The sequence below is a fragment of the Herpailurus yagouaroundi genome, unplaced genomic scaffold (genome assembly GCF_014898765.1).
Source record: "Herpailurus yagouaroundi ecotype Mexico unplaced genomic scaffold, PumYag 77, whole genome shotgun sequence".
In the NCBI taxonomy this organism is placed as follows: domain Eukaryota; kingdom Metazoa; phylum Chordata; class Mammalia; order Carnivora; family Felidae; genus Herpailurus; species Herpailurus yagouaroundi.
The window spans coordinates 50,909,344-50,926,233 of record NW_024412388.1 but is presented as its reverse complement, the minus strand read 5'-3'; the positions used below and the strand labels follow the sequence as shown (position 1 = coordinate 50,926,233).

General features: G+C 40.9%; 1 protein-coding gene and 1 non-coding gene across 5 annotated transcripts in view; both read right to left on the bottom strand.

Annotated features, from left to right (window-relative positions):
* Positions 1–13,377, bottom strand: part of PATJ (PATJ crumbs cell polarity complex component) — a 372,856-nt gene extending 359,479 nt beyond the window's left edge. For all 4 annotated transcript variants that reach the window (XM_040470436.1, XM_040470437.1, XM_040470438.1 and 1 more), the window contains exon 1: positions 13,279–13,377. The gene's annotated coding sequence lies outside the window, so the exon portion shown is untranslated. The remainder of the gene's footprint in view (positions 1–13,278) is intronic.
* A 2,732-nt stretch (positions 13,378–16,109) lies between these two features.
* On the bottom strand, positions 16,110–16,213 carry LOC121027889 (U6 spliceosomal RNA). Its single transcript, XR_005788972.1, has one exon. It is a non-coding gene; the product is annotated as a U6 spliceosomal RNA (small nuclear RNA).
* Positions 16,214–16,890: the final 677 nt, after the last annotated feature.

The window sequence follows — 16,890 nt, the reverse complement described above, 5'->3', positions numbered from 1 at the left end:
CACACACACACACACACACACACACACACACACACACACACACACACGGAGCTTGAGTAGGGGAGGAGCAGAGAGAGAGGAAGACACAGAACCCCAAGCAGGCTCCAGGCTCTAAGCTGTCAGCACAGAGCCTGACGTGGGGCTTGAACTCACGGACAGCAGATGGTGAGATCATGACTTGAGACGAAGTCGGACATTTAACCAACTGAGCCACCCAGTTGCCCCTAAATTATACTTCAATAAAGTTGATTTTGTAAAAAGGACCCTGGGCTGGAAAAGAACATCTAAATTAAGAGATGAAGATGATTTTAGAGAGATTGGGGGAAAAAAGTTCCCAACTGCACAAATGATCCCGGATCCAAGTGCATCTGAGTCTCCAAAAGGTAACCACCCAATATATTGGCATTTTCTGTTTTTTATTCAAATAAATTAAATCCCTAAAATGGAACTCAACTCAACTGTAACAACTCAAAATGCTAGCAAACCCTCTGCTCTGACCAAAATGGCACTTTCAGAGCAGTCACTTATCCTAATCGTACACTAGATGGTAATAAATCATCAGAGAAACAGGAGTATTATATAGTCCAAATTTTCCTACATCAACTCTGGATACAGTTGCTGAATGAGGTCTTTATCTTCCAATTCAAGGTCACTAAGAAGAAAGCATATTAAAAGCCAGTAAGGGATGCCATCTGCACTGATAAAAGGTCCATGTATTCCATCCAAACGTTCACTGGATTCAGTGAGAAAGAATTGCTGAATAAGAGCATCACAGAAACGCTACCAATGAGCTCAGCATCTCAATTGTGCAACCTTTACAACTACCCATTGACAGGTAACTGAGTAACAAAAGACAGTTACAATGGCACTGTCCTTTTCTATAGCAGCCTAAGGCCCAAGAGGATTGACAAGAGCAGCTTTGTGGTCATTAATACATCAACCACTCTGAAATAAAGAATGCAAGCTAAAACTATGAGATGCTATTTTTTACTGCCAAGTTGACAATTTTTTTAAATGAATAACCGCATGTAGCATAGATGTCATGGAAAAACAGGCGGGAATATAAATTTGCACAACCTTTTAGGAGAGCAACTTAGCAATAGCTATCAATATATTAAATTTGCATTCTCTTTTACCCAGAATATCTACTTCTGAGGGTCTCAAAGAAATACTTGCAGATGGGCACACAGATGTGTGTACAAGAATATTTACTTCATTGTTTTTAAGAACAAAACTCCTAGAAAAATTAAACTATCAAAAGTAGTCAGTCATGGGGTGCCTGGGTGGCTCAGTTGGTTAAGCGTCCAACTTTGGCTCAGGTCATGATCTCACAGTCTGTGAGTTTGAGCCCCACATCAGGCTCTGTGCTGACAGCTCAGAGCCTGGAACCTCAGATTCTGTGTCTCATTCTCTCTCTGCCCCTCCCCCTGCTTGTGCTCTGTCTCTGTCAAAAATAAATAAATGTAAAAGAAAAAAAAATTAAAAAGTACTACTTCTAAAAAAAAAGTAGTCAGTCATTACAATAATAAAGTAGGTCTGAAAGTATTGAAATGACAATGGGAGGGAAAGGGTTAACAGTAAGCCTGTGGCTCCCTCCTTCAGGGAGGGATAGCCAGCTTGATAACCAAACCCCCTCGCAAACCCTCTAAAGATTTTTAATAGGTAATAGCCCATGTTTTTAAATGTCAGGAAATACCTGATCTGTCCTAATTGCTTTTTGTAAGTAATCTGAGAATATGTGGAATTATGGGGCATGGCTGACTAGAAAATAGGAGACAATCACACAGATATTTTACATTTGTCTAACTTGTAGAGTATAAAACTCAGGATTCCCCAAAAACAAAAGGTTTCCTTATAGAAAAATGTTTCCAGGGGCGCCTAGGTGGCTCAGTCGGTTAAGCATCCGACTTCAACTCAGGTCATGATCTCACAGTTCACGGGTTTGAGCCCCGCATCAGGCTCTGTGCTGACAGCTCAGAGCCTGGAGCCTGATTCAGATTTTGTGTCTCCCTCTCTCTCTGCCCCTCCCTTGCTCATGCTCTCTCTCTCTCTCTCTCTCTCAAATAAATACACACTAAAAAAAAAAAGGTTTCCATATATATTGTTGAGAACTTGTCCAGTAATCTAAAACAAAACGTGTCCTAAGGTTGTACTTTATTCCTGTAAACAAATTAAAAATTGTGGCTGAGGTGTGTCAGAAATACATTTATACGTTACTTAATGTCTACACATAACTAGGTTTCATAAGTGTGTTGATAATATGTCCTAAGAAGAAAAGTGACATTCTTTGGAATGCCTACTGGCTGGGTACTCCTCCAGGAAGGAATGTCTGTGCCTAACTCCTACCTGTAATCACTGAATCATGAGTAAGCTTTGGTGCTGGTTTGAAGTTTGATCTCTCATTCACATGAGCATGCTTTGACAATTCAATCCCCTATGTCAACACAGGGATATTATCTAACACTCACAACTGAATAGGGAAAACAGCAACTTTCAGGATGGGTGCATTTTCTTTTTGTGAGGGAAAAAAATACATTGGGGCATCTGGGTAGCTCAGTCCATTAAGCATGGACTCTTGAATTCGATTCAGGTTGTGATCTCACAGTGGTAAGATTGAGTCCCACATCCGGCTCCATGCTGGGCGTGGAACCTGTTTGGGATTCTCTCCACCCCTCCCCCACACGCTCTCTCTCAAAACAAACTTAAAAAAAAAAATGGAAGCAAAATGGAACATGTCCAAGCACATATGAGAAGTTAAGGGTAGACCTAGGACTTGAACCCAGTCTTTTTAAGTACAGCCTTCTCTCAACCACTCTGCATCAGGATACCTGACCTTTGCTCTCCAAAGGAAGCAAGAGACACTTAAAGCTGTTCATGGATTTTTATTTTTTAATATTTGCTTATTTTTGAGAACAAGCTCTCTCTCATAAACAATTTATAAAAAAAAAAAATATGTACTCATGCGTAGGTTTCTAGTTTTAGAAAGGTAGTCAATTTTATAGTGATTACTTCTAAAAAGTAAAAATAAGGATGCAGAGATTAAAAACTTAGACTTTTACAGATTTTAGTGCTGTTTGAACTTTATTTTAAAAGTATGTCTTAATTTTATAACTGAAAAAGACAAAAAGATAATGGCGAACATGGCCTAGTGAGAGAGTACACAGATACAAAGATCATGACAACACAACAGGATATATCATAAGGCCTATAAATAGTAGAGGTGTGTGCCATGTACTAAGTGAAATCACAAAGGGAGGGTGACTAAGCCTGAGTGGGGATGTGTGGAATGAGAACACAGTAGAAACTTCTCTTAAAAGAAAGAGAATAGGGTGTAAGAGGAGAGTGACCATTTGCCCAAGATAGTTTCAGATTACCCAGCATCATTGACAGTGTTTCATTTCACTGGCAAAAGTGTTGCAGTTGTGAATGGATAGAAAAGATGTAGCGCGTGCGCAAACATGCACACACACACAATGGATATTACTCAGCCATAAAAAAGAATGCGACCCTCCCATTGGGATGGACCCAAAGCTTATTATGCTAAGTGAAATAAGTCAAAGAAAGACAAATGGAATCTAAAAAAATGAGTAACAACAACAACAACAACCTCTTAAATACAGAGAACAAACTGATGGTTGCCAGAGGGGAGGTGGGTGGAGGGATGGGTAAACAGAAGATTAAAAAGGTACAAACTCCCAGTTACAGAATTAAAAAAATTTTACGTATTACAGTTTGAATGAAATATAGGGATGCCCTTGGTCAGTGGTTCTCAAATTTTAGCAGGCATCAGAATCACCTGGATGGCTTGTTGAAACACAAGCTGGGGGGGTGGGGGGGGTACCCTCCAGAGTTTCTGATTGTGCAGGTCTGAAGTGAGCCAGAGAATTTGCATTTCAAACAAAGTTCCCATGTCACCCTGAGGCTGCTATAGCCTAGAGACCACAATTGGAGAACCACAGTACACAGGCATAAAAATCCATGATTCTCCGTAAGAATATTAACCAGCTTTAAATGATGTATTGTATATAAAGTCTCTGAAAATAGGACAAAAAAATAGTTGGTTGTTTTGTTTTTACTGCAGATGTGGACTGCAAATTGATGTTTGGCTCACAAAGAGATAAGTACCAAAATTGGTACTTAAAAACCATGCAGTGTGGCACAGTCATGTTTATTCAATGTAGTAATAAAAACTTGACTTTTTAAAAAATCTCCTTGTTCTAACAATTCATTTTTCTAACAAATTATGTAACAAAAATATCAGTCCTTGAAAGACTGGGGGTGCAGGGGAACCCTGATCTCTTACCACTGACGGTTTAAGAAGCACAGACTTAAATAGACTTTGAGAGGGTCCTTGTAAATAATGTTAAGTAGACTGGTCTTTATCCTGTAAGCAACAGGAAGTAATTAAAGGCTTTTAAGTAGGGAAGTACTGAGTCCAGATTTCTATTTAAAAAGGTAATTCTGGTAATAGGATAGATTAGTGGTATTCGAACATTCCCATCAGTGAAAATATGTTGACTATTCACCTTATTTTTTTATAATTATAAACACATATCACTATTATTTACATGTCATATGTTTTAAAACATATATAAAATAAAAAATACCATGACAGTAAGATAAAAGCACTAAAAAAGTAAGGTTTTATTGTCATCTTCCCATCTTCCCAATTGAATCATCCTGTGCATTTTGGAAACCATGGTGGTAGAGTATGCTTCCGGAAACATTAAGGGTAGACAACGGGTGGTCATCCAACCCTCTGACTCATATTTAATTACTGGAAGGATTACCGGAAAATTACTACAATTCCATCGTGTTAGGGAATATCTAGGGAAGGCCACTAAAGCCTTAAGAGCATATGACGACAGAAGGAAGAAATGCCATAACTCTAGAGCTGAACATCCAGTAATCAGCACGTAGGCTAAATGGCCTCTCCTTTCATGGTCCTAAGAAATCTTCAACCAAACAACTTTGATCTATTCGACTAGGCTAAGAAATAAGGCTTACAGCAAGGAATCTCAAGTTTGTTTAAACATGGTGAAGTGGAGTCTAGCTTGTCAGAGATAGACCACCTAAAATCAGTCATAGCCTAGACATTAAAATGCCACAGTGTGCCGCTGTCCTCATAGTCGTACAGCCTCCAGAGAAGTAGTTATTATGCTCAGCTTCCACTCCATCATTGATCAAGTGAGTTTGAGCCATGAATTTTTCATGTCTGGCTCACTGTAGGATTTGACTGAAGGAAATTATTATAATATTGTGGCTTTTTTTTTTTATACCCATGCCTTTAGCCATTAACAATTAATGGAGTATGTGAAAAAAAAAAAAAAAAAGCTGATGCAGAGATAGAAATGTAATTTGACTTAAATTTCCAGGTGGAGGAAACTTATTGAATTGATTTGTTAATCTCCTCAGTTCAAGAATTTAACCAAACTAAGGACCCTGGTAAACACACTTTTCAGATTCCCAATAGCACATGGAATAGAACACACCGGGACAAATTTGGAGGGAAAAAAGATCACTGGCAGTCAGCTTGGCAAAGTACAGGTATTCAGCATCTAACTGCAGATGTGAATTGGGAGATCACAATGAAAGGCCTCACTGGGAATTCCCCAGAGCCAACCAGGGAGTTTGAACAACCTCAAAGCTATCAACTGTAAAAACGAAGTCATGATTTCAGAAGTTGCTCAAAATCAGAAGGTCAAGACCAACTAAGTTTCTATTGCTTCCTTAGGAGTACAAAGCCCAGGTGGTTATCTAATTATCATGCCTTTTGTTCTCAAAGCTCAGTATTTGTAAGGTATCAATTGAATGGAAAACAAAGTCTCCTAACCAAACACATCTGCTACCATGCTAATGCAGATTCAAGACAGTTGTCATAGTCTTGTGCCCCTATCAAATGACAAGGCCTTTTGTAAACCCTTTAAATGTAAATGATAATGTATTTTTGGCTGCTGTCAAAACACTATATTCTTGGAATTCTGAAAACATATACAAATTCCAGAAAGATCTTGATATTTGGGGGTCATATGCTTAAGCCATAGCCAATCCTTAATTAAGTCCACTTAGGGGCACCTGGGTAGCTCAGTTGGCTAAGCGTCTGACTTCAGCTCAGGTCATGATCTCGGGGTTCATGGGTTTGAGTCCTGCGTCTAGCTCTGTGCTTTAGATTCTGTGTCTCCCCCTCTCTGCCCCTCCCCCCTCATGCTCTGTTTCTCAAAAATAAATATTAAAATTTTTTAATTAAGTCCATTTAATACTATTCAGAATATATAGAAGTTGAAGATAAATGATACCATGTTAAACTCAGAATCAGAACTGAAAATTGAGTCAGTTCTCCAGAATAATTCAGTTGGCAATATACTAATTTTCTTATTGAACTATTCAAAGTTAATCAATGCATATCAATACTCTCTGTGATTGGCTACCGTGTGAGAGTGAAGTTAAACTGTTTTATAGTATGCTTTTGTATTTCTGATGGTGGCAGTTTTCTCTAATAATTGACAAAAACAAGAAAAACCAAATCAGGGCAATGTTCACCCTTATGGATCTCTGTATAGCCAGTCCCTCACTGAAAAGACCCAGGCATTCATAAATGATTAGTTTCCACCTCAAATAATCTGTTCAATTCTCCCCACACTGTAGGCTGTATGCCTTTCTCTCCAGAAATATGGTCATGGCATTTTTGACATGCTTGGGATACTCAAAACAGTCGCAGCAAATTGTGAAATAGACAAAACTAGGCTTTGGACATCCTTCCCACCAATGTTCACCCTCCCTTTTCCTCCTGACCTTTTTTCCAATCCATTTTATCAGTCACTAAATCAGGTAACTCAACTTTTGGTGTTTACTATGCACCAAATCCAAGGTCTTTCATTCTGTAAAACATCTCATTTATCTTAATTAACAACGTAGTATTATCACCCCATATTGCAGATGCAGAAACCTTCCTACAATTTCAAAACAACAAAGGGGAAATTTCACCTTGGGAGGAGGGAAGGTCAACTGTTAATGATTTTAAAAACAGGAGTCAGATATTTCACAACAGAGAGAAAATGTCTGTCAACGTACCCCTCAACTCACCTTCCTCTCCTACCATGCTCTGCCTGGGAGCTTCATTAAAATCTCCAGAAAGTAACTCCTAGGGCACCGACTACCCTACTCAAGGCAGAAGCCCCACCCTGCCCCTATTGTCAAAGTCATGCCCATCAATTAGTGGCCAAAGCTAAATGAAAAACGTTCTGCACCCGAAAGCTACCTACCAGCTAGGCAAGATGTGCAAAACACCAAAAGTACGGGACTCTGGCTTTGTTTTTCGAGTAAGGCCAACATAAGAGAATGCTCATCTCATGGAAATTTTACTAATTTTTGTTTTGTTTTTAAAGTTTATTTATTTTTTTAAAAAAAATTTTTTTTAACGTTTTACTTATTTTTGAGACAGAGAGAGACAGAGCATGAACGGGGGAGGGGCAGAGAGAGGGGGAGACACAGAATGGAAGCAGGCTCCAGGCTCTGAGCCATCAGCCCAGAGCCCGACGCGGGGCTCAAACTCACGGACTGCGAGATTGTGACCTGAGCTGAAGTCGGACGCTCAACCTACTGAGCCACCCAGGCGCCCCTAAAGTTTATTTATTTTGAGAGAAAGCTTGCACATGCGGGGAAGAGAGAGAGAGAGAGAGAGAGAGAGAGAGAATGAATCCCAAGCAGGCTCCCTGCTGTCAGTGCAGAGCCCAACGTGGGGCTCAGTCTCACAAACTGTGAAACATCATGACCTGAGCAGAAACCAAGAGTTGGTGGCTTAACTGGCTGAGCCATCCAAATGCTCCCACTAATTTCTTTTAACCTGAAGGCAGCTTCACAAATGCATGTCATCAACATAACATAATTAAAATCTGAAATTCTTTTTTTTTTTTAATGTTTATTTTTGAGAGAGAGAGAGACAGAATGAGAGCAGGGGAGGGGCAGAGAGAGAGGGAGACACAGAATCCTAAGCAGGCTCCAGGCTCTGAGCTGTCAGCAGAGACCAATGCGGAGGTTTGAACTCAACAACTGTGAGATTATGACCTGGGCTGAAGTAGAAAGCTTAACCGACTGAGTCACCCAGGAGCCCCTTAAACCTGAAATTCTTCCTTTAAAAAAAAAAAAAATTTTAATGTTTATTTATTTTTGAGAGAGAGAGAGAGAAACAGCATGAGTCGGGGAGGACCAGAGAGACAGGGAAGCACAGAATCTGAAGCAGGCTCCAGGCTCTGAACTGTCAGTACAGAGCCCGATGCAGGGCTCAAACCCGTGAACCATGAGATCATGACCTGAGTTGAAGTCGGACACTTAACCGACTGAGCCACTCAGGCACCCCTCAAGTCTGAAATTCTTTAAAGATTTTTCTTTTATGCTTATTTTTGAGAGAGAGAGAGAGATAAGAGACAGAGCGCAGTGGGGGAGGGGCAGAGACAGTGGGAGACACAGAATCCAAAGTAGGCTCCAGGCTCTGACCTGTCAGCACAGAGCCTGACGCGGGTCTCGAACTCACCATGAGATCATGACCTGGACCATAGGCACCCCAAATCTGAAATTCTTAAACACACACTACATGTAAACATGTTTGTTTACAACATTATTGTTCGATGGTTTTTAAACTATATAAACGGTGAACGTACTGTACATTTATCCTGCAGCAATTTGTTTTACCTTAACTTTACAATGTTAAGATTTAGTCATGGAGCACCTGGGTGGCTCAAGTCAGCTGAGCAGCCCACTCTTGATTTCGGCTCAGGTCATGATCCCAGGGTCATGGGGCTTGATTCCACATCAGGTTCCACACTGAATGGGGAGCCTTCTTGAGATTCTATTTCTCTCTCTCTCTCTCTCTCCCCCTCTCCCTCACTCGTGCACACTCTCTAAAATAAAAATAAATAAAATTTAAAGATATAAAAATGTCTCCTTTCTGACCACAAGCTTTGCCTTCTAAAAATAAAATAAAATTAGTCATGATGATACACATAGCTTCTTTTCATTTACTATAACTACTATATAGTATTCCACTCTAGGAATCCATGATTTCTTCACCCAATCTCCTGTGGATTGGTATTTGGATGGTTTCCTACTGGTGACAAACACAAAAACAGGATGAAGCTAAATACCTACCTCAATAATATACTCCTTTCCAGTATTGATTCAATAACCAATGCATAAAATAAGATTCTATAGCCTATGAACTTTGAAATCATGGAGACCTGGTTTCTACTGCTGGGACCAGCTCTGGGTTCTTATGCCAGTTGTTTAAATTTCCCTATACTTCAGATTCCTCATTTGTAAAATAGTTAACGAAAACTACTACATATGTACAGTTGGAAGGACTAAATAAGGTATTGTAAAACATTCAGCCTGGCACACGGTGTACATTCAATGAATAAGAGCTACTGTTATTAACATCTCTTTTCAACCAAAATTATTTAAGATATTTTAAGGGCTTCAGAAAAAATATTGTAGCTGAGATTTTGCTATGTACTCATTAATGGCTATTTCTCAGAAGACTAAACTATAAAAATGTTCACTAATGCAATATATACAAGGAGGGGGAGTGGGAAGGCCTATAACTTGGGAATTAAAAAAAACCTGTTTATAGGTAGGAATGTAAGTGCTTCAGTCAACTAAACCCTCTTAAGGATAAACATACTCATACTGAATCCTAACCCAGTGCTGTTCAATAGAAAAACAATGTGAGACACATAAGTAATCTTTCTTTTTTAATATTTAAATTTTTCTAGTAGCTGAATGAAAAATGTTTAAAAGCAACAGGATATGTTAATTTTAATATTTTTTTAATGTTTATTTTTGAGAGACAGAGCACGAGTGAGGCAGGGGCAGAGAGGGGGGACAGAGAATCTGAAGCTGGCTCTGCACTGACAGCAGTGTGCCCCATGTGGGGCTCGAACTCATGAACCACGAGATCATGACCTGAGCCAAAGTCTGGCACTCAACTGACTGAGCCACCCAGGCGCCCCAGGGAAAATTAATTTTAATAATATATTTTGCTTCACCCAAAATATACAAACATTTCAATATATAAATATAACGAGTTCTTTTTTTACACCAAACCTTCAAAATTTGACGTGCATTTTTACATTTACATCACCATCCCAAATGGCCCTATTTGAAGTGCCCAATAGTCACATGTACAAGTAGCTAACTATGTTGACAGCAGTTTTAACCTATGGCTTTTCAGAAAGATCCCTGTACAGTGTTTTTAGCAAAGATGTTTATTTAACAGCTAATATGGTCTCTATGCCTTTTATCAAAGTAACTCACAACCTTCAGTTCTTCCCAATAAAAATAGCACAACTCCCTAATTTTATCAGAATTAAACATCACAGTGGAGGAGCACAAAGGGGGGAAATAATGGCTCACGGTTTACAAGACACATTCTTAAAAGGATTTAATTTCAACCTCCCCCGAGCTCAGTGAGGTAGATCATTTACAGATGAGAAAACAGAGGACCAAGGTTATGTGACTTGCCAAGTTATATGGTAAATGGACTCAATACCATGTCTCCAAAATCCAGTCTACACCGTTGTGCACAGCAAAACAGAAGTGAGCCCTGCATGTTCACCATAGATCCATCCCAGTGACTAAAGTGTATTGACAGGCTCTAAATTTCTATTTGCACCAGAACCTAAAATGAGGGCTTAAAAAAGGCATCCAAATCTACACAAAAACATTGGAGTATGAGAAAAATATAGCAATGGTCAAACAATATAAAGGCGGAATGATTCTCTCAAAAATACACTACCAAGATGAACAAAATCTTTACAAATTAAACCCAATTTTGATTTCACCAACCTAATGTATTTTTGTTACACTTTAAGAAAGCAAGTAAACTCAGAATACTTGGTTGTTTAGTTTAAGGACTAGTATTAAATGTTTTTTAGGTTTTTTTAATGTTTGTTTTTGAGAGCAAGAGAGCATGTGAGGAGGGGAGGGGCAAAGAGAGGGGGAGGTAAGACCTGAGCTGAAATGAAGAGTCGTCCCTTAACAGACTGAGCAACCCAGGCACCTCCAGTAACAAAGGTGTTCTGTTTTGTTTTTAATGTTTGTTTGTTTGTTTTCTTTTTTGAGAGAGAGACAGAGAGTGTGAGCAGGGGAGGGGCAGAGAGAGGGAGACACAGAATCCAAAGTAGGCTGCAGGCTCTGAGCTGTCAGCACAGAATGCAACATGGGGCTGGAAGCCACTATGAGATCATGACCTGGGCCAAAGTTGAGTGCTTAACCGACTGAGCCACCCATGCGCCCCAAAAGCTTTTAAGTAAAAATGCAATTACAAGGATTACTGAATGCTGAACCCATCTCAGAATCACAAGGTTCCAAAAGTGAAGTCACTATGGGAAAATACACAGGTTTCCCTTTTTAAGAATACTAACTGAAAGACAATATACCATAATTTTATTAGTGGTTACTTCCAGTGGTAGGTGGGTTTGTGTATGCTTTTACTTCCTTTTATAAAAATCCTCTTCAATTTTCTATGATGCATATAGGATGTTTATAGTTTAATATCCATACATGACTTAAACTTAGGCCTTTAGGGTTGCCTGTTTGGCTCATCAGATAGAGCATGAAACTCTTGAACTCTCCAGTTTTGGCCCCATCCTGGGGGTAGAGTTCACTTAGAAAATAATAAACGTATTTAGGGTATTAAACACAGATAAGAGCTTAGTACAATTTCTTTTCAATTTTTAAACACAACTATTATTCTAATGCTAAGGTCATCTTATGTGACTGTTAACAGGATCTCAATTAGCAAGAGCAAATCTCTTCAGAATGGTTTGCAAATTCTATCTCAGAAAGTACCTTCCAGCTCTGGTATTTATTAACTTTGTAATTATTTTAAATTTTTAATAATCTTTATATAGGCCACAGGGGCCGGGAAACATCAAGTTCATTTTAGTTAAAAGTCACAATCCCCCGGTTCCAATACTGCAAAATGAAGCAATTTGAGTTTTTACAACCACTAGCTTTTTTCTAAAAAAGATGTGTACAGGGGCGCCTGGGTGGCTCAGTTGGTTCAGGTCACCATGTTGCCGTTTGTGAGTTCGAGCCTTGGGTCTGGGTCTGTGTTGACAGCTGGGCGCCTGCTTCAGATTCTCTCTCAAAAACAAGTAACATTAAAAAATAAAAAACAAATTTAAACAATGTGTACAAATGAGTTGGCAGCCAATAGGAGCTTAGACAGCCTAGAATGTGGTGTTACCATTCTCGGCATAACGGAGATTTCTTCTTCTAGGTCTCCAGAAGGCTTCTTCATTAATTTAAGAAACACATGCTTGTTGCATAGCTATCAACGGCCAGAGTCTAAATACAGCTGAGAAGCTAGCTGGAGACATAGGGCCCTGAAAGTCGAACTCTTTCAATCGCAGAGACAAACCAGTAAATAACTAATTTGAATCCAAAGTGAGAAGAACCATCTGGAGATACGACAAAGTGCCAAGGGAAAGCTCCTGGGGGAGATTAATTTGGCACTCCTGCTAGGTGTGCTAGCCGGGCTGGGGCGCCTGGGGTGGGGGAAGGGGTAGGATTTGAAAATGTTTTCCTGAGCTTGACTTAAAAGCAGGAATCCAGAAATTCCCCCAAAGGCTGGAGGCCACGGTACTTTCCATCTGATCCTCCCCCATCTGAAAAGGGAGGTTAGCAGAGCCCGAGCCTGACCGCCGTCCTGGGAACGCGGCTACGTGACCATCGAGCACCCAGAGGAGGCCAGGGCCAAGTCGTCCACTCAGACGAGATCTGGGAACCCCCTTCTTCTCCGGACCCCCGTGGCAGGCCACCACCTGTTCACTCCTCTCGCCGTCACCAGTGGAGAAAGACTCCGCCCAGCTGTGGGGCCAAGCGCAGGCACCGATCTGGGTGCAAACTGTGATCCCTGCCAATCCCGGAACAGAAGTGGGCCGAGATTTAAGGGCCGGCAGGGCCTGCTGAGGCGGGGCGGCACCGCGGCCGGCGGCCGGGTGCCCCCAGAGAGCTGTGCACCCAGCCGCGGGGACGCCCACGTTGGGGTCACCAGGGCCCCGCGCGGGAGGACGGCGCCCCGCACCCTCCGCGGGCCTGGCGCGGCGCTCAGCGGCGCCCTGGGTCTCCAGGGCGCACCTCCTCCCGGAGGGCGGGCGGAGGGCGCGCCGGCTGCAGGGAAGGCGGGCTCCACACGGCAAGACGAGCGGCCCCGCGCCGGCCTCTGTACGCGGGGACCACCACCCCGCACCGCACGCACAGCCCGGACCCCTGCTTTACCTGGTCCCGCAGCGGCGCGGGCGGGAGCGAGCGGGCCGGCTCGGCGTCAGCCCTCCCTCACCTGGGCGGAAGTGAGAGGCCCTGGGTGACCGCGCCTCACCTGGCAGGCCCTTCCCTCGCACCGACCCTCCCCGCCCGGGGCGGGGCGCCGGGGTGGTGCGGGCGGGGGAGCCTGAGCACTGGGAGGCCGAGTCCCGGGAGGGGAGCGCGGGGGCGGGGGCGGTGGGCTTCTCTGTTTTCTGCAGGTGGAGTTCGTCTGCGCTAGGGAGGGTTAAAAATGCTGGAAAAGGGGGGTCTGGGGGGCCGCATGGGCAGGTGAAATGCCAAGTGGTGGGGGCGGCCGGCGCTAATGGGGTGGGGAGATCCGGCCGGACAGGTGTTGTTGAAGGGCTAAGAGGAGAGCGTGACCCAAGGTCGAGCAAATGGAAGGATATGATGAAAGAACTTGGCCAGACCAGCTGAGTCCTCCATGGTCCCTCTCCTTTCTGTTTCGTCATATCTTCCTTGTGTTTTCTTTATCGTCTGACCCAACATTAAATTCTAAGAAGTATACCTGGGGAAATTTAGTTGGGAAATAAAGGAATATGGAGTATTCCTGCAATATGCCGGGCACTAGCTTATACAGATCTCATTTTCCTTCGTGAAGAAATTGATGGAAAAACTGTGCTCCTGATAGGTTACGTGATTTGCCCAAAGTTTGGGACCACATGGGATCGTCTGACTCTAGGTCGTGTTGACTTCACTAGACATCTTAACGTTCTTATTCTTGTTACCGTAACTTGACTTTGAGAAAGATCTGTGTAAAACCTACAATTCCCCTGTCTTTATTCCACTCTCTTTAATGTAACTAAGAATTTTTATGGTAAGCCTTTTACTTTGTATACTAAGGTCCATGCATTAACCATAAAAATCAGTCTTCAGGTCTGTATTCATTGAATAAATGCGGTGTTTGTTAGGCACAGTGCTTACAAAATGTTAAAAAAAAAAAAAAGATACCTGTCCTCAAGGAAGATGAGGTATATATACAAAACACCTGCAACATAAGAACATTTGTTGTAATATAATTTATAGTGTTGTTAGTTTGCTTGTTTTCAAGGATATATTGCTTCCTAGGCCTCCTAAAAAGAGATACACAATTGCAGCATGGCCCTGCCTCTTAGGAACTAACTATTAAGGGAAATAAATTTATACAGTAACTTAGATTACCAAATAGAATGAACCTAGAACTTCTGGAAGATAAAGAGATTATGCTTGTTGAAATCATCTGTTAGGACCTAAACAGATTTTTTACAGGTGTTTGGGATTAAGGTAAAATGGAGAAGGTAATGTTTCCCAAGGCACTGGTACAGCATACAGGTGGGGACCAATTAATCTTGAAGCATCACTTTGCAAGCATTGCGTCTCTTCTTACTCTAACATGTGATGGTGGTTTGGAATGTATTTCCCCTTTCCCCCAAAATAACATGTCTTTGAATTGATCATGAAACAAAGTTCAAGCTTCTTAATATGCAAGATCTTCTAAATTCTCCCCCCTCTTGCTGACTCTTCAACCTATTCTCCCACTTAACATCTCCAAGGTCCTACTCTGGCCAAATAAGTCTAGTTATGGCCTTAGAATCACCACACCAGGGCTTTTCTGTTGCTTATTCCTACTCTTTCCCAAGGGTGGAATGTCCTGCAAGCCCCACCATTCCCCCAGGGCTAGACTCAAGTCTCTGCTCTAAAGAGAAGCTGCCTCCATGACTACTCCAGCAAACATCCCTCTAACCACATTTAATCTAATTTTCTCCACATTTTTATGTTAATTTAATGTGAGCTTTCCTTTGACTCTTTCCTGGAATTAAAAAAAAATTTTTTTTTGCATTTTAGTCAATGAAAATTTATTCAGCAAGTTTTAAGGAGCTTACTCTATGGTGAACATTTTCTGGCACTGAGTTGGTTTGTGTTTGTTTTAACCTCCTAGAACCCTCCAGTGTCTTATTCATAGAATAACAAAGACAGACAAAATTTTTAAGAACACCTCTGTGCAATCAGAAGATCTGAGCTTGAAATCTGACTCCACCATTTCTGAAAATATGTGACTTTAGCAAGTGACTTAACCCTTCTAATTCTCATTAGGGAATTTTATCCTTTATCCTTCATCTCTAAGAAATTAAAGAACCACTGAAAAAGTTTTGAATAGTATTTATCTATTTTAACATTTAATGACTGATGTCTATTCTTTTAAAGACTTTTTTTAAAAGAACTTTTAGGGTCACAGCAAAATTGAAAGGAAGACAGATTTCCCAAATGTCTCTCCCACACATGCATAGCCTTCTCCTGTATCAACATCCCCCACCAGAATGGTATACCTGCTACAATTAATGAACCTCCATTGACCCATCAAAATCACCCAAAGTCCATTGTTTACATTAAGGTTCACTCTTGATGTTGTATCCTCTATGGGTTTAAATAAATGCATTGTGACATGTATAGTATTAATATAAGTATTTATATAAATATAAGCATATATACTTATATATAAATGTATTAAATAAATGCATCATGACAGTTATAGTATCATGCAGAGTATTTTCACTGCCTTAAAATTCCTCTTGTACTCTGCCTATTCATTCCTCATGCTACCTCCAACTCCTGACTGCCTCTGATCTTTTTATTCTCTCTGTAGTTTCACCTTTTCCAAAATATCCGATAGTTGGAATCAAATAGTATAGCCTTTTTACACTGGCTTCTTTTACTTAGAAATAAGCATTTGAGATTCTTCCATGTTTTCTATGGCTTTACAGCTCTTTCTTTTTAAAGCAATAAATAATATTCCATTGTCTGGATGTACCAGTTTACATATTCACCTACTAAAGGGCATCTTTGCGCAAGGGCCATGCTAATTTTCTCTTTATTGTTCTGATTTTAGAATTTGTGCTGCTGAAGAGTGCACACCCACTAAAGGACATCTTTACTGCTTCCATATTTTGGCAAGTATGAATAAAGCTGCCATAAACATCTATGTGCAGGGTTTTGGGTGCACATAAGTTTTCAACTCCTTTGGCTAAATACTGTGTAACTGAATAAAGGAAATATTTAAAATAGAGCTGAGAGACCTGAAGAAGCGCTCATGCCCTATCAACTTAAGGTCAATTCCAGACCCTCCAAAGAAGCCTACTTTACTACCTCAGCAAGAGGAAGATTTTCTCCTCGCCCAGCAACAGCCCAGCCAATGAGTAACTGCCACAAGTCAACTAATGAGAAACCATCACCACCCTGAACTCCATTTTTCTCCAATGGACCTTTGTTCAAAGCAACCCCTCCCAACTTTCTCATTTTTCTGTAGAGTACCATTCATCTCTTTTGTTCTCTTGATTTGACTATGGTTTGCCATAGCTTGCAGGTCTCAAATTGCAATTCCTCTGCTATTTCTGGAAAATGAAACAAAACAAAAACATTTTCTAGCAAAATAACTGGCCATTTTATTTTTGAGGTCAACAATGCCAAGGAACTTACATAGGATTTTGAATAAGATTTTGAATATGATACAGGTTTTTCTTTTTTTGATGAAAGATTAATCAGAAGCAGTATAAAAAATGAATGGACAAACTTGGAGAGACGGCCTAGGAT